This window comes from Trachemys scripta, chromosome 5, assembly GCF_013100865.1.
Source record: "Trachemys scripta elegans isolate TJP31775 chromosome 5, CAS_Tse_1.0, whole genome shotgun sequence".
Taxonomy (NCBI): domain Eukaryota; kingdom Metazoa; phylum Chordata; order Testudines; family Emydidae; genus Trachemys; species Trachemys scripta.
The window spans coordinates 18,463,295-18,488,274 of NC_048302.1; the positions used below are offsets into that span (position 1 = coordinate 18,463,295).

General features: G+C 39.3%; 1 protein-coding gene across 3 annotated transcripts in view; it reads right to left on the reverse strand.

Annotated features, from left to right (window-relative positions):
* The window catches only part of BMPR1B (bone morphogenetic protein receptor type 1B), a 276,624-nt gene that overhangs the window by 131,242 nt on the left and 120,402 nt on the right, over positions 1 to 24,980 (reverse strand). The window contains exon 4 of one of the 3 annotated variants that reach the window (XM_034772219.1): positions 400 to 483. The exons of the other annotated variants lie outside the window; for them this stretch is intronic. The gene's annotated coding sequence lies outside the window, so the exon portion shown is untranslated. The remainder of the gene's footprint in view (positions 1 to 399; positions 484 to 24,980) is intronic. 3 annotated transcript variants of the gene reach the window in all.

The following is a 24,980-nucleotide window of genomic DNA, read 5'->3' on the forward strand; positions in this document are numbered from 1 at the left end:
AGAGACCGGATATCCACTGACCAGCAATAACAAGTTCACAAAGGCCTCTAAGTTACTACTTTCCTTTGTGTAATGTATCATTTGCAAGACCTTGCTCATGAAGACTTGGCTCTGAAAGGCAACCAATCAAGCAATTTTACACTAAGATCTATCTGAAGGATGAAAACTCCTGTGGGAAACTTTCCATAGAATCTCTGCAGTGGACAGAATTTATGTCTGAGCTCCCTTATCTAATGTTGTTGTCATCTAGGCAACATATTACATATTTGTATATATTTAACCTGTTTGCCTAAAAGTTAGGCACTTCAAACCACATTTAGGCACGTAAATAACAATGGACTGATTTTCACGCACAAACCCCTTTGAGGTCAGTGAGAATCACAAATACTCAGTACTTACAAAAAGTGACCTGATTTTCAAAGGCGCTGAATGCCTGCAGTTCCCATCAGCTTCAGTGGTAGAGTTTGTGGATGGAAAGCAGACCTAATGAAAAAGAAATGCACATACAATATATGTACCAAGGACACAGGTTCAAAGAAATTTGCCACAACATATAGGTTCAAAGTCTTTTTTTATTATTATTTTGTGTTTTGTTTTATCCCTGGGTTTGGGACAATATTAGTTTCTCATGTACTGGGAAGTAAAGGGTGCTGAAATGTTTTTATTCGATGTCTGGGCAACCTTAATATTCTTGCATTTCCTAACTTCTAAGTATTTGACTTCATAACATTAATGTTCTTTTAATATAGAGCATTTTTTAAATGTAATTTAGTAGTATATGGCAAAAATACTATCTAGAAAATGTAATTAAACACAGAAAATAAAATATTATAACCACATTTTAAAAACTACAGTTTATACAAACACTGCATAATTTTTGATAAGCCTAAACTTACGCACTGATTTGTGTTTTTCATTTTATCTGCTCACACAATTAAAAGCAAAACATGATTCAAAAACAAACCAAAAAACCAACACAAGACAAGAGCGTGGTTTAAATATGTAGTGCGAAGAGGTATTCAAATGTAGAAGGGCAAATGCAATTCAGTCTGCAAGGACCCAATTCAATAAAATTATGTCCTGCTTCTCTTTTGTGAAAAATTTATGCACAGCTACAGAGTCCATGGAAAAAATTAATTGGTGGTGATCTTCCTTGACTTCGTACTGTGAATGCCTGGACTTTTTTTTTTTTTTTTTTTTTTTAAGTACGAAATCCTGCTTTTTTCCATATTATGTTCTGGTCTGTGCCATAATGCACCTTGAGAGGATAACAGAACAATCTGTGGTCTGACTCGATTATTAAAAAAGAACATTAGTAAGCAATGACTAGCGTACACTGCGGCCTTGAAGCAGTGACAGCCAATCATAACTAATATGCAAGAGTGTCAGTCTCTCTATACAGTTACTTGTATTGTCCTCATCCTAGTGTAAGAGGGCCTGGTGTGTGTCATAAATCTCACATCCATTCATCTAAAGGAAGGGGGGGGATGGAGAAGAAATCATTGGAGAAATTGACACGAAGAATTTCACAAAGCATGACAAACAAAGGGTAAAAGAAATACGAAAAATGAACCCTGGAATATGCAGCATTTAGCAAAGGCACATCCAAACCAAATGCAAAAGCAAAACATGTCACTCATAGTAGCAAATCTATGTACTAGTGATCTCCTTTGCCTGTATACAAAAAGCTTTGAAAATTCAAATACTTTAAGGTACTTTCTGTTAATAATTATAAGAACTACCACTGATATAAACTCTAAAAGAGATTAGATTGTAGACATAGTGCTCATTGATGTAGACAGCCACACACATACAAACAGACCTCCCTTCACTTCTTATATACCAGTATGTTCTTTCAGCTTTCTTGTTGCCTGGGCCCTTCACATTCATAGGAGCCAGGCACACATCCTCCACTGTGTGTTCCAGCTGCAGTGTGGCTATGTATCTGTTTTCTGCGAATGTCTGTACAGTACAGTACACAGCCATTTAGAATTTGGCTCCTGATGTCTGTATTCTAAAATTAACTTATTAATTCCTAGACAGACAATATCTTTTATTGGACCAACTTCTCTGGATGAGAGAGACAAGCTTTTCAGCTTTACACAGAGCTCTTCTTCAGGGCTGGGAAACTTAATCAGAGTGTCAGAGGTAAATACAAGATGGAACAGATTATTTAGCATAAGCAGTTAACACATTTCAAGGGACCATTCAAGGTGAAGTACCCTGTTAACCCCTCCAGTCATAGGGAGGAAAGGAAATGTGTGGGAGAGAGCAGATAGGGGATGGTGGTGTTAGTGGATTATAGATCGTTGTAATAAACCATAAATCCAATGTCTCAATTCAGCCCATGATTTTTAGTGTGTAGCAAAGTTATGAATTTAAGCTCCCAGGCTTGTCTTTTGAAAGTGTTGTACAGGTTTCCTTTTGAGGATGAGGACTGATAGGTCAGACATAAAGTGATTGCTTTGTGGAAAGTATTCACCCACAGGTGATGTGGTGTTTTTGTCTTTTATCATTTCCATGCGAGTGATAGGGACAATGACCCAAATCCTATAAATCATTAACAAATATTTTTTCTCATAGAAATTTAACTGTGCTGCTTTTTTCCGCAGTAGCAGAGGCAGCATCTTATTATAAACAGTTATATTTTTGACCACACTAAAAATTCTGCATTTAAAATATACTAAATGAGGGACAGATGTTTAAAATAGAGGTCCTACAATGAAGTACTAAATATTGTTGGCATAGCAAACCCTTTGGTACAGTTTAGTCTGTTTTTGCAATAGGTATGTTTTCACAGCTGTAAAAGCACTAAAAATTACTGTCTCTGTTCCAATATTAATATAAAATCAATGAAAATATAAGCCAGACTGCTGAATAGATTACACTATTGTTCACATACCATACTATTAAAATCATTCGCTTTTAAAAATTAATTCTAAGCAAGTCATTAAGCAGTTAAATGCTTGAAGGTTGTTCAAGAGGAACACTGTCACTAAAAGTAGCCTAATTATTTCCAACATAAACATTACAATACAACTCTTCGTTGAAACAAAATTGTGTCCCACTTCCAACAAACTAAACCAACCACAACTAGTTTTGTGCTGCTGCTAAATTTAGATACTCCTCCCTCCAAAGTTTGTATAAAAAACTATGTGATGGGAAAAGTCAAGCTCTTTTCCACAAGTGCTGGCCGAATTCTTAGAGCTCGGTAGTAGAGCTGGGAGAAATTTTTCAGTCAAAACTTTTCTTTCTGTGAAAAACGCAGATTCAGCAATGCTGAAAAGTTTTGTGATTCATGTTCGTTTCACCTAATTGTTTCAGCCAGAAAAAAAATTCGAAATTCCCAAAAAATCGAAACTTTTCATAGACATTTTCTAAACAAAGTATTTCGATTCTTGGTTCAAAACAACTTTTTATTCTGGAGTTTCCTTCAATTTTATTAAACAACAATAAAAACATGAACAATGCTTGAAATTGAAACAAAACTTGTTTTGTTTGACGTACAATTAAATGTTTTCAACTTTTCAATTAGCAAAAAATTTCATTTTCAGTTCAAACCAAAAGTGTTTTCCCTATTAATGTTTTTGAAACTGCCAGCGAATTGAAAAATCGATTATTGGCCCAGCCCTACTCTGTAACTCCACTGGGTTGTTCTGCTATAGGTTCTGATATGACGTGAAAGTGAAGATTCTGTGGCAACTGGAAGAGTGCCCCACAGATGTCCATCACCTCCCAGATCTGCTCCTGACAGAGGAGGGAGCACAGAGAATGGATCATCATAATCCACTTCCTTTTCCGCTCTTCACTGTATTAAGGATTCTGTGACTGACCCCAATTCTCAGGTTGAGACCCACAGAACCAACAAGTCATATGAGCTATTGGTCAAATTCTGTCCCAACTTACACTCCTTCTGCAAGTCGATTTATTTCAATGAGGTTGGAAAGGGCTAGCTGAGGGAAGCATGGAGAGACCTCTCAATTTTTATCCAGAGTCTTAGCTTTCATTTTATTTTTCCTTACGTTTCCAGCAGCTATGGTTGTGAAAACAACTTAAAAACATGACTACGATATACTTGATACAGCAATACTTACTTGAGTTTGCAAAGAGTCTGCAACAACACCTCAGAGATGTCAACTGTCCCATTTTGTTTCAATGGGTGCTGCTAACTCAAATGCCAATGACAGTTAACATTGACATTTAAAAGTATTTCACTGTAAGAAGAGAGAGGAAGTCTCACGTTATGAAAATCTATACCAGTGTACATACAATGTGGGGTGCAAAGGACTAGCCTGGGGCTGTGTGGGGCTGTAAAGGAGGTGGAGAAGATATATAAATTAGTATGTTTAGGGGCTCAAGAGGGTGGGGGTCATGATTTAAGGGTATCTAAGCTTTTGAAGGTTTGGGAAATGCTGTCATAAGGCAGCAGAACTGAAACAGAGTGCAGGGAGCCTGTACAGGACAAGGTAGATGGAGGGAATCCAAGAAAGGGCTCTGAACCATTTGCAGGGATTCAGTTTGCCCTAAAGTGAGGGGAGAATCTGAACACAGGAATTTTCTAGTAAGATCTATAATGGTTCTGGGGGCCAGCCACCACAGAAATGACTGCAACCCTGAGGTTGTGTTGCTGCTGCTCCATGGCCTGACTGAAGCATTCCCCAAAGCCTTACACAGATCATTTACTCAGACTGTGCACAGGGAAGATTATTTGTCTTTGAAAAGCATGTGCATAACTAAATTTTTATATGCCCTCTCCTGAAATGTAGAATGCTGCAACCATTCAGTGGCATTTAACAAGAAAAGGAGAGAGACATTCTTTATGTATTTGTATTACTTTATGCATGTAATATAGGTATAACTCTGCAGATATAATTCCAAGTAAAATATTCATTTTCATTGTCTACAAAGTATTTTCTTTTTCAGCCTCAAGTCAGACTTGTGGGACAGTGAGTGAACCCTGTTTTTTTTTAAGTTGAGATCTTATTAGTTGAACAGTTTGTTCTTCATTTAAAGGAGGCATCACATTAAAAGTTTGACATTTGCTAAACATAGAGAATACCTGCAGTAGAACGGAAATACTGAAGACCCTGAACCTGTATTTGATCCTGCACAGATGCACCCATGCCTTTACACAGAGCCCCATGGAGGCAGGGCTGCCACTCACAGAAACCCACTGACTTCAAAGAGCTCTGAAGAGGAATATGCACACATGTACTCAGTGGAGGTGAGTAAGAGGTGTCATCATTTTCACAGAAACTAGAAAAACACAATTCACTTAAATAATTCCCTTCTTCTTTTGACTATAGAAAAAATAGGAACAACCATAAATGAGAATAATTACACATGAAAAAATAAAAAATTGCAAATATTTTCTGAGTAGAAAATAGGCAACATTCATTGAATTAATTATTCATTGGAATTATTCACTTAGCTTCAATTACAATCTAACCATCTCTATCCACCATCTACATTAAATTATAATAAATTTCTCTATTAGTTGCACCACTGAATACTGTACTTGGCTCAGTGCCTGCTGATTCACTGTAGTATTTTTATTCCAAAAACAAAAGCCTGATACTGTGTAATCTTTTACACCTGTAACTAGATGGCGCCCGTTTTTTTTGAAAAATTCTCTCTCTTCTAGATTTGAGAGAGAGAGAGAGAGAAATTATTTATGGCGCAAGAAGAGATTTAGAACACCAGAGAAAAGGCTTCAAATATCAAAATGGCCTTAAACAAAAATATGATCTTGCAGCTTTCCTGAGTAGTTTGGTATATGTTCTTTACTAAATATCCACATGCAATACTGAAAATGTATAAACGTCTTCCTTTAAGAACCAGATTTCTTTACTGAACATACACTTTATGATTGCTTTAAATGAAAAAGTTTATTGTACTTTAGCACAAGACGTCCTTGGCATACAAATGGTACAGGGCTGTACCTTGGAAAATTAATTATGCCCGTAGATAACAAAAAGACTAAAAGGAAGGTTGGTTTAATTTGGTCATGTATAAAAACAAGATTGGTTCCTATAGCAACACAGGACTGATTACTTGATAGGAATCTCCTAATTTGCAGGTGTGATAATACACCTGTGGATTATGAGATTCAGGCCAAGTGCTAATCACTGTAAAAGATGCTCTGATGGTATTGAAAGAAAAAGCATGGATGGAAGCGTAATGTGCTATTAAGACAGCATTTCCAAAACTTTTGAAAGCCAAGCCTCTCCCTGCCTCTCATGTTCCGCTAAATTAACATAATTGTACACCACTACAACCCCATCATGTGGTGTTAAATGGCTACCTATCTTAATTTTATCTTCCGCACCCCATGCCACGCCAGGAGGCGTGTGTCACACTTTGGGAAAAGCTATTTTACACCTTTATAATACGATATTTCCACTCCTTTCTTAAATGATTTGAGTAGTGAAATAGTTAACAACACTGACATTTACAGTATCATCACTGCAATCTGAGTTAGCTAGCATCCACAAAAATGAACATGACAATTCATGTCTCAGAGTTACTATTTCAGGCTTTCTGCAAATGCAGGAAAATATTGCTGCATCTAGTATACTAGGGTCATGTTTTGAAGTTTTCTTCACAAATATGATAGAAACTTTTTTTAAAAAAGCAAGGCTGATATTCTGGTAAAACAAGGAAAAGCTGGACAAGCAACAAAATAAGAACATTACAGGATAAATGTAAACAAGCCAAGACTGCTGGGAAAGCAGAAGCAGTAAAAGCATTACGCAAAGCAGTGGAGAAATCACAAAGATTGGACAAGCAAAATTTCTGGAAAGAAGATATGTCCTATCTTTACGGAGCCTCAAGGAAATGAAGTATGACAATGATATACAAACATGTTCAATTGTATGGAAGCACAGTCAGGCCAATAGTGTAAGCAGTGAGAAAAGCTACTGTTAAACAGGCAACAAATTCTGAAGAGGTGCCAGAAGTATGGAATGAACATTTTAACAAAGAGCGGAACCCTGCAATTCATCCAGATACAGGCATTCTAGACATACTAGATGAACAGGATGCATCCGAAGAAGTGGGCTGTAGTCCACGAAAGCTTATGCTCTAATAAATTTGTTAGTCTCTAAGGTGCCACAAGTACTCCTGTTCTTTTTGCGGATACAGACTAACACAGCTGCTACTCTGAAACCTGTCATAGATGAACAGGGTGGTTTGTGAGGCACAATGGATATTAGCACTGAACCACCATCAGGAGAAGAAATAGAGCAGCAAAGCAGTTAAAAAACTGGAAAGCTTCACGAATGGACAATATACCAGCTGAGCTGCTGAAAGCTGGCAAGACAAGTGTCACTGAGTCCCCGGGCGATGCTCTGGAACGGCTCCCTACAAAACCATTCAGGACTCTGGTGAAGTCTCCTCTCTGTGAGCAGACTGTCTTCAGGGCAAGAAGCTTACATGGCTTCCACCTTCCTGGGTCTGACCTTGGAGTATTCAGCATCCTCTGCCCCTCCGTGCACTTCCCACAGCGAGTCCGCCCAGGTGGGGTCCTGGGGAAGCCAGAGAGTCCTGCACCCCAACTTCGCAGTCAGACGTGACTCTTAGCCAGCCAGTAAAACAGAGGTTTATTAGATGACAGGAACACAGTCTAAAACAGAGCTTGTAGGTAAAAGAACAGGACCCCTCAGCCGGGTCCATTTTGGGGGGCAGTGAGCCAGACACCCAGGTCTGCACTCACTCCACGTCCCCAGCCAGCCCCTAACTGAAACTCTCCAGCCCCTCCTCCTCTGGGCTTTGTCCCTTTCCCGGGCCAGGAGGTCACCTGATCTCTTTGTTCTCCAACACCTTCAGCTGGCACCTTTGTAGAGGAGGGGCCCAGGTCATTAGTTGCCAGGAGAGAGAGTGTCGGCCATTTTCTGTCCAACCAGCATCACATCCGCCCTCTAGGGCTATGCAACAATCACACCCCCTTCTCCCACCACCTAGATACTTAAGAACTGCACAGGGAAACTGAGGCACCCACACAGTATTCAGAGAAAACATTATGAACATTCCCACTTCGTCACAACAAGTACTATCAAAACATTAGGAAAATATATATAAGAAGGCATGGGAGCAAGAGGTGGTACCAAATGACTGGCTAAAGGCAGTAGTTGTACCAATCCTAAAACGGAGATCCTGCTAATCCAAATAATTATAGAGGCATAAGCTTATTATCAGCACCAGGAAAAGTCATGATGAAAGTAACTCGTCAATAGATTAAGGCCAGTTTTAGAGGAAGTAGTAGATTAGGAACTGTGTGGCTTCAGACCAGAACAACTTTGCACTAATCATGCTCCAACAGGTGACATAAAAAAATGTGAGAATGGGGATTAAAGACATTTGCTGTTTTCATTGACTTCACAAAGGCATTTGATTCAGTTTGGAGGGACGAATTATGAAAGTAGTAAAACCATATAGAATTCCAGATAGTATAACCACAATTATAAAATTATGTATGAACACTCCTGTAGTCCCGTAAGAATTGGTGGAAAATTAAGCAACTAGTTGAAAGTAATGTTTGGTATAAGACAAAGGGCAATGGAACCACTGTCACTTTTCATCATGTTCTTAAATTGGACAGTAAGAATGGTAGATGAGCTGGAGGGTGTGACACTGGGTGATCTAGAGTTAAGCTCTTTCTCTTATGCAGATGACATCATACAGCTGGCAGACATGTTTAAATTAATGATGATATTCTTTGTTATGCTGGAAAATTGGTGTAGTCCATTTGGATTTACAATAAATGTCAAGAAGACAAAATTGTTGCTTATTGGAAAAGGGACAATAAATCAAATGTTGAAATGCAACAGCGGTGAAATGGTAGAACAAGTAAAATCTGATATATGCCTAGGAAGCTTGATCAGTGCTGATGGTTCCACCAAGGATGAGGTTAAAAGGAGATGTGCCTTAGCTACACGTGCTGCACAGAAGTTAATGAAACTATGGACAGATAAAATCATTATGTAAGGTACCAAAGTGAAAGTGCATCAAACTAGTGTACTAATAATATTGCTCTATGGTATGGAAGCAGCTGCATTAAATGAAACAGACATCAGAAGGCTGGAGGCAGTAGAGACGAAAGTTCTTTGGATGATGGCAAGTATAAAGTGGAATGATTTTAACACAAATGAAGTTGGAAGAAGAGTAGGAGGTGAAGTCAGGGTATGGGATTAGCTGCAGTAGAAAAGATTATGATGGAGGGGACACTGTAGAAGACAAACAGATGACAGATGCCAACGAAAATAATGCAAACACAAACCGAATTCAATCAGACCTAGAGGCTGACCAAGTACTAGATGGTGGGATATTATACACAGGGACGTAACCAGTCTGGATTTTATGGAGGAACAAGCCATGGACAGGAACGAATGGCAACACAGTACTGTTCCCCGTGTCTTTAAAGATGCTTTGGAATGAGAAGAAGAGGAGACACCGGAGAACAACTGAAAAGTCCCTCTGAGCCTATCTGCACCTCCCAACTATTCCTTTGCACTACACCATGGGGAGTGGGATCTGGGCAAGTGGGATGTAGGCTTTGAAAATGCTGTGCAAGCAGAGAGAAGGGATTTGGCAGCAAGGCTCCTCATCCAAGGATTCTGAAGAGGCAGTAGCATGAATTTGTGGAGGAGGGAACAAGACCTTCTGGGTAGCTAATTACATAGATCCATATTATATACAATTTTAAAATACTCATTCTGCCCTCGGATGTGTACATGAACCTACCCCCACCCGCTTTGACTTCAACAGAAATTGCACATGAACATCTGATGGAAGAATTTGATATGGAAATTCTTACACGGCCTCAAACCCACTACCAGTATGCCACTAAAAATAAAGCTTTAAGAGCTTTGATAACAGCCCTGAGATTATTCCTGCTTCCAAGATTCAATAAAGCATGGGCCCAAGTATCTTGAAGAGCTCCAAAAAAGTATTTGTCTATCGGGGGCAGCATCAAATAAAACATTAAGATGAAAAAAATCACATTACATACTCAAATACAAAACACATTCATTTTACTCTTATATGTTTAAAGTAATGATCTAGGTCCTAGACCATGTCAGAGATGTGGTTTCAGAATGGGATAAACCAGTTCAATCACAGGGGATGGATCAGGGCCAATATAAGGAACATAACAGTAAAAACTTCAGTACAAATCGGCACACATCTCAAGGATCTGAAAACATCACAGACTCCTCCTTCAGTTTGGTTCTTGTAGTTACCCAGATATCATCAGAATCTCATGTCTCTAACCCTGTGTTTCAGAGTAACAAGAGGAGACTAACTAAGGTGCACTTTCTTATTTATACAGAAAACTAAACAGAAGTAGCACTGAGTTTGATTTTTCTTTTTCTGACATGGACAAGGTCTCTCTAGTTAAATGTGCTTCTATAATCCCGAGAAAGATTTACCACATCTTCCATGTACAGTTTTACTGCTGACCTCTGCCACTATTAAAGAGTGCTCAGATATTTCAAAAGCTATATGCTTAGCTAGTTACCAGACACAGTATTATGTAGATAAGTCTGAAATATTTCTGTTCCTAGCCTATCACAAACCAATTACAGAAACTAAAATTTAAAATGAATTGTCTTTAGCAACCATGTATTTCACAATAAGTGTATGCTCCTTGATCACAATTGACTGCACTATGTTCTAATTAATTTTTGTAGAATAACTTTGTTATTGTGTCTAAATAGATTTTCTACACAAGATTAGTCACACAAACTTTACACCTCATACCTAAGTTAAAAATTTACAGCATTCTAAACATATTTATGGAACAGCATTCTGTATATATGCCATTTAACTTGCTGGTAGCAAAGTTGAATTTCTTTGCTTTCTTTATCCCAACAGGCACATAATGAAGAAATGTGCATCAATATAGCTTTCATGTTAATGACTTGTCTCCTGACCTACTAGTTGTGCAATCAAGTCCCAGACCAGATCTGGATTAACTTCTTATGCAGTGGAGAGCAGTGCCATAGGTGATTACAGTATTAGATTTGCTAGATCAGCAAGACAGGATACAGTTACCTCCTCCACCTAAACGTTCTGAAATATGCAAGGGCAATGATGTCATATACATCTATAAAGTAACCTCAAAATGTCTTCTGTTTCATTCAACCACTGCCTGTGATATTACCTGCCTATAAACCTAAAACTTAGCCTTCTAGACAGATGTTCAAAGGTCCATGTTGCTTCCCCAGACTTGTTTTATACCTTCACCATGGAGTCTGGGATCTCTAATGCTTTGCATCAGACCTAAGAAAAGAAAATAACAGTAGACAAACAGTAGGATGGGCATAAGAATGGTCATACTGCGTCACAACAATGGTCTATCTAGCCTAGTATCTTATCTTCCGACAGTGAACAGTGCCAGATGCTTCAGAGGGAATGAACAGAACAGGACAATTATAGAGCGATCCATCTCCCGTTGTCTAGTCCCAACTTCTGGCAGTCAGAGGTTTAGGGACACCCAGAGCATGGAGTTGCATCCCTGACCATCTTGGCTAATAGCCACTGATGGACCTAACCTTCACAAACTTATCTAATTCTTTTTTGAACCCAGTTATAATTTTGGCCTTCACAATATTTCCTGGCAACGAGTTTAACAGGTTGACTATGAAGAAGTCCTTCCTTTTGTTTGTTTTAAACCTGCTGCCTATTAATTTCATTGGGGGCCCCCTGGTTCTTGTGTTATGTGAAGGGTTACATTACACTTCCCAGTTCACTTACTCCACACCAGCCATGATTTTATAGATCTCTATCATACCCCGTCCCTTTAGTTGTCTCTTGTCCAAGCTGAAAAGTAACAGTCTTCTTAAACAGCCTCATATGGAAGCTGTTCCATACCCCTAATCATTTTTGTTGCTCTTCTCTATGCTTTTTCCAATTCTAATATACCTTTTTTGAGACAGGGTTACCAGAACTGCACACAATATTCAAGGTGTGGGTGTACCTGGATTTATATAGCGGCATTAGGATATTCTCTGTTATTATCTAGCCCTTTTCTAATGGTTCCCAACATTCTGTTAGCTTTTTTGACTATCGTTGCACACTGAGAATATGTTTTCACAGAACTACCCGCATTAACTCCAAGATCTCTTTATTGAGTCGTGACAGCTAATTTAGACCCCATCATTTTGTATGTATAGTTGGAATTATGTTTTCCCATGAGCTTTATTTTGCATTTATCAACATTGAAATTCATCTGCCATTTTGTTGCCCTTTGTTTTGTGAGATAACTTTGTAACTCTTCGCAGTCTGCTTTGGATTTCACTATCTTGAGTAATTTTGTATCATCTGCAAACTTTGCCACCTGTTTACCCCTTTTTCCAGATCATTTATGAATATGTTGGCCAGCACTGGCCCCCCATATAGATCCCTGGGGGACACCACTATTTATCTATCTCCATTATGAAAACTGATCATTTATTTCTACCCTTTGTTTCCTATCCCTTAACTAGTTATGGATCCATGAGAGGACCTTCCCCCTTATCCCATAACTGCTTTCTTTGCTTAAGAGCCTTTTAGGAGGGATCTTGTCAAAGGCTTTCTGAAAATCTAAGTACACTATATCCACTGGATCCCCCTTGTCCACACAGTTGTTGATCCCCTCCAAGAATTCTAGCAGATTGGTGAGGCATGATTTCCCTTTACAAAAACTATAATGACTCTTCCTCAACAAATCATATTCATCAATGTGTCTGGTAATTCTATTCTTTACTATACTTTCAGCCAGGATCGCCTCTGGAGCTTTTTTTTAAAAAAAATGGAGTTACATTAGCTATCATCCAGCCATCTGGTACAGAGACTGATTTATGTGATAGATTACATATCGTAATGGTAGTTCTGTAATTTCATATTTGAGTTCCTTCAGAACTTATGGGTGAATACCACCTTGTCCTTATTGTTTAATTTACCAATTTATTCTAAAACTTCCAGTGAAGCCCACTGCAAAGAATTCATTTAGCTGCTCCGCAATGCCCTTGTCTTCTGTGAGTGCTGCTTTAGCTACTTGATCATCAAGTGGCTCCATTGATTGTTTGGTAGACTTCCTACTTCTGATATACTTAGAAAAATGTGTGTTAGTTTTTGTATCTTTTGTTAGCTGCTCTTCCAATTCTTTTTTTGGCCTTCCTAATTATACTTTTACACAGAATTTTTAAAAAGTGGGGAAGGAATACTAAGGAAGCTGGAGATCAAGATGGTGTTGGATGGGCAATTTCCCACTGGCCCATAAATATACTTCAATAGAGGGGTCTTTTGCACTCAGTTTTTTTTCAGGTGAGGTCCTTTCTGACCACATCTGGTGCTGTCCAGATGCCAGTTAATGAATCTAACTGAAGAGCATGCAGGATACTAAGAGTTTGCTGCCCAGCATTCCCTCCTTGATTACACAATTTATATAGAAAACTATGTTCAAGGCTTGGAAACTACTAGCACATAATGGTTGCTGTATTTGCCTTCAACCAATGAACTCCTCATATCTACCTCATTACTTTGTAAAGTGCTTTAAGATACCAGTACTTAAAGTATAAAAGCCATAGTACATTTTCTTAACAATTTTTGGTATATCTGTTTACCGAAATAACGAGACACCTTAAACAAATTGAAATAAGCATAAAAGCTAAATTCTATTGTCGTCTCAATAAGAGAGGAAACAGCATATTTAACTTTAATGCTAGGGAACACCAATTCACACGAGGAAATAAAAGTAATTACATAACTTCTTCTAGCACATCATGGTTTAGAAAAGTCAGAAAAAGCACTTCATGTTTTTTGGGGGAGGCAAGGGAGTGTTGCGTGCAATGTGAAAGGACTCAAACTATTCTATAACTCTGACACTTGGCTACCAAAGTCTCAAAGAGTAAGTGAGGACGCATGAAAAAAGCAGCAATAAACTTTTTATTTTAGACTGAGGCCATAAAGGACCTTGTATGTTAAAATCTCAAATATTAAAATCAGCTTTGTATTGCACACAGAAAACATTTGCAATGGGAACCAAATGGAGGTAATGTGGCCCAGGTGGTTGGAACAGGTACAAAAAAGCACCTAAAGAGATGTGTATTATATAAATTGAAGCTGCGAGAGGATTATACCTGGAATCCTCCAGAATAAAACAGGGCTGTGAGCTAGTATAAAAAAAGAGTAAATGGTATCAATGAAAATATCTCAGCATCTGAGATGTTAAGAAAAAGGAAAATAATTTGATTTACTAATACATTCTGAAGTGTTCATGCTGTAAATACATCACAGTTAGGAACATCTAAGTATAGCAACACACATACTATCTTGATTTAGGCAAGACCTGAACAAAATAGACATGGTTCTCCTCTCACATCAGTTTTCCGTGGGTACAACCCCATTGAGTACACTTTAATTTACTCTGGATTTACACAGGTGTGGGGAAAGAGTCAGGCTCAATTTCCCTCCTGCCCATCTGCATTATTCTGTAGCAGTAAAGTTAGTAAGAGATTTACAAATACCTTTAGTGCCTCAAAAATCACACGACAAATAGTCAATCTTCCTATAATTTAAGTGTGGATAAGTACACCCTTGCATAAGACACAAGGACAAATATGTTTAAGTGTCAGAATTATAATATTGTTTGGGTCTCTGTAATCCAACTTTTTAAAATATAGTATCCATATGCAAAAACAAAAAACAAACAAACGTACAAATGAAAGGTATATCTGCGATGCAAAAAACACTAAGTTCTCTGGACAGAAAATACATACTTAATGTAGCGTGAGTGTGCATAAGTCACTGAAGTTTAGAGGTGGTAGCAATTAAGGTTATTAATATTAAAATTAATATTAATATTAATAAATTCCAGAAAAGACATTATTCCCTGGAAGTTCTAGCACTGGACATGTAAGGTTACTAACTTAAGCTGCGATTCTGCAAAGATTTATGTGCATGCTTAACTTTACACGCTGTCAGTAGCCCCGTTTACTTCAATGGGACTGCTCACAGTGAGTAAAGAATATACACAGACATCTCTGCAGAATATGGACTTTAGGATGTTGTCCAGCAACATATGACACCATGACAGTGTATTAGTATCATGGACCCTGCAAGTTATTTTAGGACCCTTTAACATTCTGCAAAAATACTGGGAAGAGGTTAATCATTTCAGATAAAGCTACTCCTTTCAGATTCTGTTTTTTGTTTAGAAGGAGTCAAACTAGGAGAAAAACTATTCTTGTATATCCTATCCCTGACAGTCATCATCAAGGGTCAGGGTGGATCTCTTACATAAAAGCACATACAGACATCGCATGCATTTCACAAGCATGGGTTTCAGCCATCCAACTTACTTTACAGGGAATAATGGACCAGAAATTAATTAAATAATTATGAACACAAACAGACCCAAGTAATGGAAAATTCTTTAACCTCTTCAACTTTGACTTGTCATTAAAAAAAAATGTATGGTCAGACACACCATCCTAAATATAGCTGATACCAGAATACAACTTACAAAGACTGCAGTTATACTTTTCTCATTCTTTCCACCCTGGGTTTACTAGCCATTTGTTTGGGTATATTGCCTTGTGTGTTAATTTTTAAAATTTTGTTAAAGTGACCTGAAGCTTTTGACACACACACACACACACACTCTCTCTCTCTCTCTCTCTGAAAGAGTAAAAAGCCATTTGCAAACCATATGGAAATTTCATAGAGCTAGCTGCAGATGTGAAAGGAAACAGACTAGGGAGCAAACAAAGCATTCAAAGACTGGTTGCTGAAACAACACAGCTTTCAGACTATAATAGAAACAGACCAATAACACTTTTATATCAATATCACTGTATGAGCAAAGCCAGAAGAAATACAGTGAAACTCAGGGAGAGTTGATCTTTGGGAATACTGGTGCCTTAAAAAATTCTCCCTATTAAACAATAGCAATTTACACTCAAGGAGATCCCCACCTAAGTAAAATATAGCAAATACAAGACAACAAAAAGAAGTGTGACTTGCATCACCTCCTAAGTTGACACACTTCCTAATACAGAGACTTATTAGACATGATAAGCTATTATTTGACCAACAAAAAAGGAAGATATACTACTAATAAGCGGAATAGTTTCAGAAACTTAAGGTATCTTAATTAAAATGTATCTGCAAGTTGGGTGTATATTTTGTCAGGCATAATACTAGCTTGCCATCAGACAGCAGGCAGTCATTATCTGCACATCAGAAAAAGAAAACCTGCTCACGAGAGAGATCCCTTCTGGAACTATGCTGCTGCTCTGAGGATGAATTGACATTTTAACAATTTCCAGAGGTAGGATACAAACAGGAATTCAGAAGTGATGTCATAACACAGTTATTTAGGTTACTAACAAGTTTAGGCTGGAATTCTGTTTTTTTAACAGCACCATGTGTATTAAGGTCACAACATAAAACAGCAATTGAAGTATCTGATATTTATCAGGACGTGAGAAACTAGATTATGGAGTGTAGTGGATATTTTGGATAAAATCTTCATCAAAGTAAAACAAAAACATTAAATGACATAAATGAGGGTCTGAATTTCCAGAAGGGTTCAGCATTCACAAGTGGGCCAGATTTTCAAAAGTAACAATCTAACTAATTCTTCCTTTAGGTCCCTAAATGGGAGATGAGCTCTTTCGAAAATCTGTCCCCAAGGTGGGGAGGTGACGAACACTGAGCTGGTTGGGGTTTGGAAATCTTCAAAGAAACAGTCCAGGATCGGAGAAAGAGGGGAAAAAATAACTCTCCACCCCAAATAGCCCTGGTCTTTACCTGGGATGTGGGACACCCAGGTTAAAAACCTTGATCTCAACCAGGCAGAGTGGGATCTCAAATCTGGGCTTCCCACACCCTAGGTGAATGCTCTAACTGCCAGGCTATTGGATAAACTGGGTGAGGACTCTCTCATTTTTCATTAAAAAACTGTACAAGGTCTCCGTTTCCTCCTCTGTTTAGCAGAATGGAAAAATCATTTCCTGCCCAGCTCTAGTGAGCACCTTTGAAAATTCAGATCCACTTGACTTACGAAGTCTTTTCTACCTCAGTTTTGGTTTCTATTATTCTGCTTTCCAGCACTTCTACATGGAGAGCTCTCTAGATCCTGTGTAAGTATTTGCCAAAGATCCATACATGGGATGAGGTGTACAAATTTCTCTGAGTGCCACTGGGCAAACTTGTGAGTCCTACCCTAATTTCTAAATCCAGGAGAAACTATTGTCTCCCAAAATGTATGATGGGATAATAGGTACATTGTGAATACACCTCTACCCCGATATAACACTGTCCTCAGGAGCCAAAAAATCTTACCGCGTTATAGGTGAAACTGCGTTATATCAAACTTGCTTTGATCCGCCAGAGTGCGCAGCCGCACCCCCCCGGAGCGCTGCTTTATTGCGTTATATCCTAATTCGTGTTATATCGGGTCACGTTATATCGGGGTAGAGGTGTACTTACAAACATACTCTTTTTTAAAAAAATAAATCAGCACCTCAGCTAGCCCAGTGGCATTGGAGGCAGTATAAGCAGGAGTCCTATATTTCAAAAATATCCCTGACACACACTTTGCCTCAACCAAGTGCCCAGAGCGGAAAATGCTTGACTTGATGTTCAGAAAGGAATGCACACACTGCACTCCTCTGCCAATTTTAGGATAATACTGATGGCAGCTCCTGAAGCTCAAACCATCCATCCGACCTCTCCAGAGAAAGGCATTGTGGGTAAGAGCAGCTTAAAAGAACTTGTATTGTACAGAGAGAAATGATGGTTCTGAATTAGAAGGTAATAAACTATGCCTAGCTACCGTGAGGCAAATGAATGGGGGAAAAGAAGAGTGTTAATAGGCCACAACACAGAGCAATTATGTGTGTAAATAACATTTTACTGAAGTTCAGTGCCACAACCCAAGTCTGCACATTGTTTCTAATGGTAAAAAGCATGAAAGAGACAACTGACATTTACTTTAATGAGAGAATGGGTCTAAGTAAATCCCATGTGAAATGGAAATCAAAAACATCTGCTAAAGACAAAAATGGTTTGTTGGCTGACGTCAACCATGGGAAAGCCTCCAGAATATCAGCTCTGTGCTCACCAACAGGTGTTGCTGCAATTATGTGGAACAATCAGAGGTGACATTTCCAAAAGCATGAAGGACCAATAAGCCAACTGAAACATAAATATTTCTTATAAACTCTTTTTCTTCTCTATAGCAAACAACCCCTGTTCCCAACAATATTTCTAAATCATGAAGGATCAGATTCTACCAGTTTTACTTGTATTGAATATCATCTTTCTCCTTGAGCAGTGGCGCTAAAATCAGAGGGACCGTTCATGGAGTAAAAGATTACTCAGTATGTGCAAAGGGGGAGAATCTCATACTGACAGAGATAGATCAATCAGCAACATTATAGTTGTATACCAGGTTTTCCAGTTATGGCCTCTAACTCTGAACCAATATGATTATTTGAATTTATGCCCCTTATTGTTAATAAATATGATGTTTGTTTAATGCTGAAGTTCACATTTGGCGTATTATGTCCCAACACATTTTTCGCCCTCTCCTCCACGTCTCTGGTGAAAACTCCATAATTCCTGGCATATCACCAAATCTAGCCTCTGGTCTAACGGTTCATATAAAACTGGTGCTGAGGTCCCCCACAGCTTATCGTTATAAGCTTTATTCCCCTTCTCCGAGTACTTGGCCATATTTACTGTACATACATTACCTTCCACAGGCCAAGGTTATCACCTATGTCCAACACCACAAACACCAAGAGAGTTAGAGGCTTTTCTCAAAATCAGGTTTCCTTTATGATATGTTGTGCTTGCCCTGTAGGCTACCAGATGGTTTCAAATCAGATTTCTGATTCATTATCTGCACCAGGTCAAAACAAATAATGATTTTTTTAAGCAATTCAGTTTTTTTAATTAGTTGGCACTTTGGACAAAAATAGGCCTGTTTCTAAAAATCAGCCATTATATTTTTATAATTTTGAGTATAAAAACATAAATAAAAAGTGAGCCAGTAGGAAGTGCACAAGCTTCACTCCTTCACTCTCACAGAACTGTACCAAAACACAGCAGTCCCAATCTGCTATTTAGTGCCTGATCCTGCCCCACTGAAACTTTACCACTGACTTCAAAGGGCTCAAAATCAAGTCCTTAGAGACTTCCAATAATTAACACATATGATAGATTTTGTGGCAAATCAGGACTGGATTAAGGACACAAAACTTATTTTCTTTTGTGCTAAGGACCCCCAGAGGGAAAGTCTCTGCTTACTTGGACTTTCACACACATCTTCTCAAAGACATTTTTAATAAAAGCACGATAAAGATGTGATCTAGAAGTCTTGGCAAAGGACTGTGAGCCAATCACTCCTTACAGATACACTTCAAGAGACAGCAGTTGTAATTCACTGTAGTTGGATCACAATCTCAGTGTAATTACACTGTAGCTAAGCTTTTTGATAACTAATTTCCACTAATTGATATGATTGGAACTTAAAGTTCAGGACTAAAGCACATATTCTGCTCTCAGTTGACACTACAGCCCCTTTGTGAACTTGGCCAAGTCACTTAACCCTGGCTAACAGTATTTTCTTATTTCTAAAACGGACATACTACTATTTTCCTATACCACAGGAGCATTAGGTAAAGCTTGCAAGGTGCTTTAAAGACAAGTGCGAGGTATTAAATTACTTTAAAAATTTATGGGGATGAGGAAAGTAAAGATATTGTATCACACAAAATTTCCAGAAAGCACCACCAAAGAAACAAGACCTAAAAGTACAATTTTACTCTGAAAAGCGGTTTGGTATAAAAATGACATAATGAACTTCAGCATCTGTCTTTCCATGAATCTAGTGTAAATTTCCTCAGTTTACACGTGAAAAGGTTGTTCTTCTCTTGCCTGCTCTAGAAACTCAACGTGAAGTCAAGCTGTGCTCTTTCTAGCTAACAATTGCAGTTTACTTAACAATTGTGCTGATGATCAGATGAGCAGAGGATCAGATGAGCAGAATAGAAGCCAAGTCACTTTCTTATAGCGCTACAGAAGCCAACAGGAATAAAAAGTCATCAACGTTTATTTTTGAACTAAATAAGCAGATGTGTGTTGGAATGTAGAGTTGAGATCTGTGGAGGGGGAAAAAAGGTTACTTACCTGTAACTGAGGTTCTTTGAGACAGATTCTGCGTATTCACACTCTTGGGATATGTGCCAATCGATGCTGTTGAATGTTGCAGCCTTCTAGCATAATGGAATGCTCAATTGTATTCTACTGTTCAACTAGGAGGTAGCACTATGTGTAACATACCTTATTTACACTAACCTCAGCCATACCTGGCGGAACATTAGAGGATCTATGGCTAGGTCTACACTACGGGGGGGGGTCGACCTAAGATACACAACTTCAGCTACGCAAACAGCGTAGCTGAAGTTGTGTATTTTAGATCGACTTACCTGGCTGTGAGGCTCCCCCGCTGCCGCTCCCCCGCTGACTCTGCTTCCGCCTCTTGCTGCGGTGGAGTTCCGGCGTCAATGGCAGAACGATCGGGGATCGATTTTATCGCATCTATACTAGACGCGATAAATCAATCCCCGATAGATTGATCGCTACCTGCTGATCTGGCGGGTAGTGAAGACGTGCCCTTATAGTGAACACATCTGGTGCATATCTCTGGAAGCTCTGTGGCCAGTCCATATCTGGCATAGACGTTTGATCTGCCAACAGCAGTCCAGCAACCTACATATACCAGTAGCACATGACCAAGTAGTACAAGTGTTTATTCAAGGGTACACACACCTCATGCCCCTCCCCTTCGCATTTGAGCATGTTCTGAGGATGGGACTATAAAAGGGACACAGCAGCAATTGCCACCTCAGTTCTTCTCTTACAAGGCTGTAGGACCCAAGGATTTGGCTGTTGATCTCATCTATTTAATGTTCTCTAACAACTCATTTTTAACTAAACAGTCCATCCCCCTCAAAGGGAAGATCTTCGATCTTTGACCTTGTTTCTTAGGGAGGAGAAGAGGTGTGTAGCCATGCATGTCTTCCAATACTTATTCCTGCAACTACTGATCTTGACAATGCACCCAACACATTGAAAGACAGTCTTAATGCATGTTTTGCAACATTTTGACCCTCTTGAATAAGGGCATTCATCAGTTTGCCATGTTCCTCGGGAAGATTCTTTGTGAAGAGAGAGATCTTGTCCCAAAGGTGAAACTGGTACTTAGCCAAGACCAGAAGCTAGTTAGCTATCCTTGTGTTTAGAGACGCTGAAGAGAATATACCTTTCTTCCCAAACAAGCTATTTTTTACCATCTCTGTCACCGGAAGTAGAATATTCCATTCTTGACCACCTCATTGTTGCAGCTCTCACCACAGAGTTAGGGGGAGGATTCATGTAGCAATAAGAAAACCCTTCATACGGGATCTGATACAACCTATCAGCTTTTTTATCGATTGGTTGACTAGAATATGGAATATTCCATACTGATTTTGCTGGCTGCCAGAGACCTTCCAAAAGGGGCAGACACCTTGTCTGTAGAAGTATTCCCCAGCATATCAAAAACAGGATGAGGAGTTTCCTGAAGTGAATCAGAAGGTAATGTCATTGTAGACACCATTCTGCTGACTAATTCCTGGAATTGCATAGCTTCCTCGGATGGTGAGGGAGATGAGGCTACTTCAACATTATCCTCGGGGGAGGATTTGTCTGTAGGTTCTAAGTCTTGATGCACAATATTAACTTCTAAAGACACCTCAGCTTCTTCTTTCTCATCATACAAAATGTCATGGATTATAGTAGGGGACCTATCCCTTGGTCTCGGATCCCCTAAAGTCCTCAATCCATATGCCTTGGATCCGCTGATGCATTTTTGCCATGACGTGGAACCAAGATCATGACTTTAGGATACAGATGCGGGGACCTGCATGAAAGCCCCCACATGAAAGCCCCCTAAGCTTAATTACCATCTTAGATTAACAGTAAGCTGCCACCACCAAGCGTGTTCCAAATCTTAGGGCAGAGCCACTTGGAACTCTGCCTTTCCCCAAATATTTCCCAAGTCTCTAACCCCCCCTTTCCTGGGCAGATCTGAGACTAATTCCTCCCCCCCCCAAGTCCTTACCCCCCTTTTTCTGGGTAGGTTTGAGAGTATACCCTCACCAATTAGTCCTGGTGAACACAGATCCAAAAACCTTAGATCTTAAAACAATGAAATAATCAATCAGATTCTTAAAAGAAGAATTTTAATTAAAGAAAAAGGTAAAAATCATCTCTGTAAAATCAGGATCGATTTACAGGGTAGTCAGATTCAAAGAGCCCAGAGGAACCCCCTCTAGCCTGAGGTTCAAAGTTACAACAAACAGAGGTAAACCCTCTAGCAAAAGGAACATTTACAAGTTGAGAAAACAAAGATAAAACTAACACACCTTGCCTGGCTGTTACTTACAAGTTTGAAATATGAGAGACTTGTTCAGAAAGATTTGGAGAGCATGGATTGATGTCCGGTCCCTCTTAGTCCCAAGAGCGAACACACCCAAAATAAAGAGCACAAACAAATGCCTTCCCCCCACCAAGATTTGAAAGTATCTTGTCTCCTTATTGGTCCTGTGGGTCAGGTGTCAGCCAGGTTACTTGAGCTTCTTAACCCTTTACAGGTAAAAGGATTTTGGTGTCTCTGGCCAGAAGGGATTTTATAGTATTGTACACAGGAGGGTTGTTACCCTTCCCTTTATAGTTATGACAAGCCCATATCTGACAAGGAAACAATTGGTAATACCACAGAAGTAGTAACAAGGGTGAGATAGTCTTCCTAGGTGAATACGCAGGTGGTTCTCGGAGGTGGCAGTAACATCACAGAAGAGCCACATGGTGAGGAATCAGCTTTGTGTTTTTTGTGAGAGTGTTGTGTCAGATCCTTACCTAACCCTCTTTTTTTCTGCTGGTGAAGTGTGGACAGGATCAGAGGAGTTCAGTTTTGCAAGTATCTGTGTAGAAACCACTTCAGAAGATATCAGTGCTGATGTGATACAGGGGGATCTGTCAATTTCTTCAATACCTACTGAACAGAGTGACCTCCGTGTCTGACCTGTCTCGGATCCTCATACTCATTAACTGAAAGATCTGATGAGACCCCAGACCAGAAGATAATGCCAGGCCCTGAAAGATGCTTGGTCTTGACCTTCTTATTCCTTGGAATTGAAGGTCCTGGTTCCGTACAGGCTTCATGTGTAGAACTCCTATTGTCTAAGCCAGTTTCAGCCACCATCAATACTCATTTTGGATGTAGGTCTGAGGTTTTTGCTGCTGACTGGTCAGTCCTTTTGACATTGAGCTCAGTGCCAAAAACAATGACTTAGATGTAGAGGGTTTCTTGGAACCAGAAGGTCCTGGAGCTGATCCAGGCCTCTTATTTCCATGATCCGGAAACTCAGAGCCCTCGAATTCAGAGGTTTTAGCCAAGAAGGCTTCCTGCAGTCTGTTTTGCCTCTTCTTTCTGGCTCAGGATGTAAATATCTTGCAGACAGTACACTGAGAAGGAGAGTGACGTTCTTCTAAGCATTTTAGGCATGGCGCATGTGTGTCAGATACTGGAAAAACTTCAGGATATGATGCACATCACTTAAATTCATGTTTCTTGTTCTTCAGATCTGCCATAAACTAACAGTAACACTAAGGCTAACCCAATTGTGAGGACTGTAACTATTTACAGAAAAGCAAGACACTTATCTAATTTGCTAAGAATCATGAATCCTGAAGAAGGCTCACTCTCTCCGTGGTAGTGGTTGGACGGAACAGCGGCAGAAACCACTGCTGCACCCCTTTTATAGCTCTACCCTTTGAACATGCTTGAATGCAGAGGGGAGGGACACGGAAGGGGCACGTGAGTGCTCCAATAGGCACTGCTAGTAGAAGGCTGCATTGTTCAACAGCACTGGTCCCCACATATGACAAGAGTGGAAATATGTAGAGGACATGCAACGATAAATAACACTTTTACATAGTCCCTTTTCCAAAAAAAAACTTTAACGAGAGTTCCCATTTCCACAATAACTGAACTAGTTCAGTACCAGAACAACTACTGCATCTCCAAAATAGTGTCCCTTTTCGTTCAGCACACAATATGATCTGAAATTTCCCTTTCTAAAAACTTCTAAGAGCGATTGCAGAAAACCTGTGCCTGTCAAGAGACAAAAAGCACTCAGCTGGTATATCATCATTGGAAGCAGGCTGGGGAGAGCTAATAACTAACACCCGCTCACATTAGATATTTACTGTACCCCACCATGAAATAAAAATTGTTTTTGCTTTAAGTATGTAAGAACAGTAGCAAGGAACTTTCACACACCTCTCTGCCTCCTCACAATATACAACTCTAGGTGTTTAGAGACACAATAACAACCCACAATAACTGCTGCTGGGGCCCATACTGCTACCCTGTCAATCCTCTTTATTCCCCCCTTTTCTATACCACAACTGCATTACATTCAGCAAAAAGGACAGTGGGGCAAAAGTAGCACAGCAGAGTAGTCCTGAAGACATACACCAGGGAAGTACATGCACTCTATGAACAGTGCTGAGATTAACACTATGTTGGTGGCCTGTGTTAGAAAGTACTTGGGGCATGACACCCCTGAAGCATTTAAAATGGAGGTAATCCTGCCAGTTTAGTACAGTATCAGAGCACTGTCAGACAGGGATCTATATTAGTTCCATCCCTGAACCAGCAGTGGCTCACTGCACAGGCAGTGGAGGGAGGGAGGAATAGAGTTGAACATTTTGCATCACTTGAGTGACCCCAGTGGTACAAGTCACTTGGAGGTGCTGTGACTAAAGTAAATCAGAATTAAGTTTCTATTTAAATAGTAAGCAGATTTAGGGCAATCATTTGAGGAAAAGAGGGGAGGAATTAAACAAGCACATCTCCATTCTTATTACTTTTGGATAAA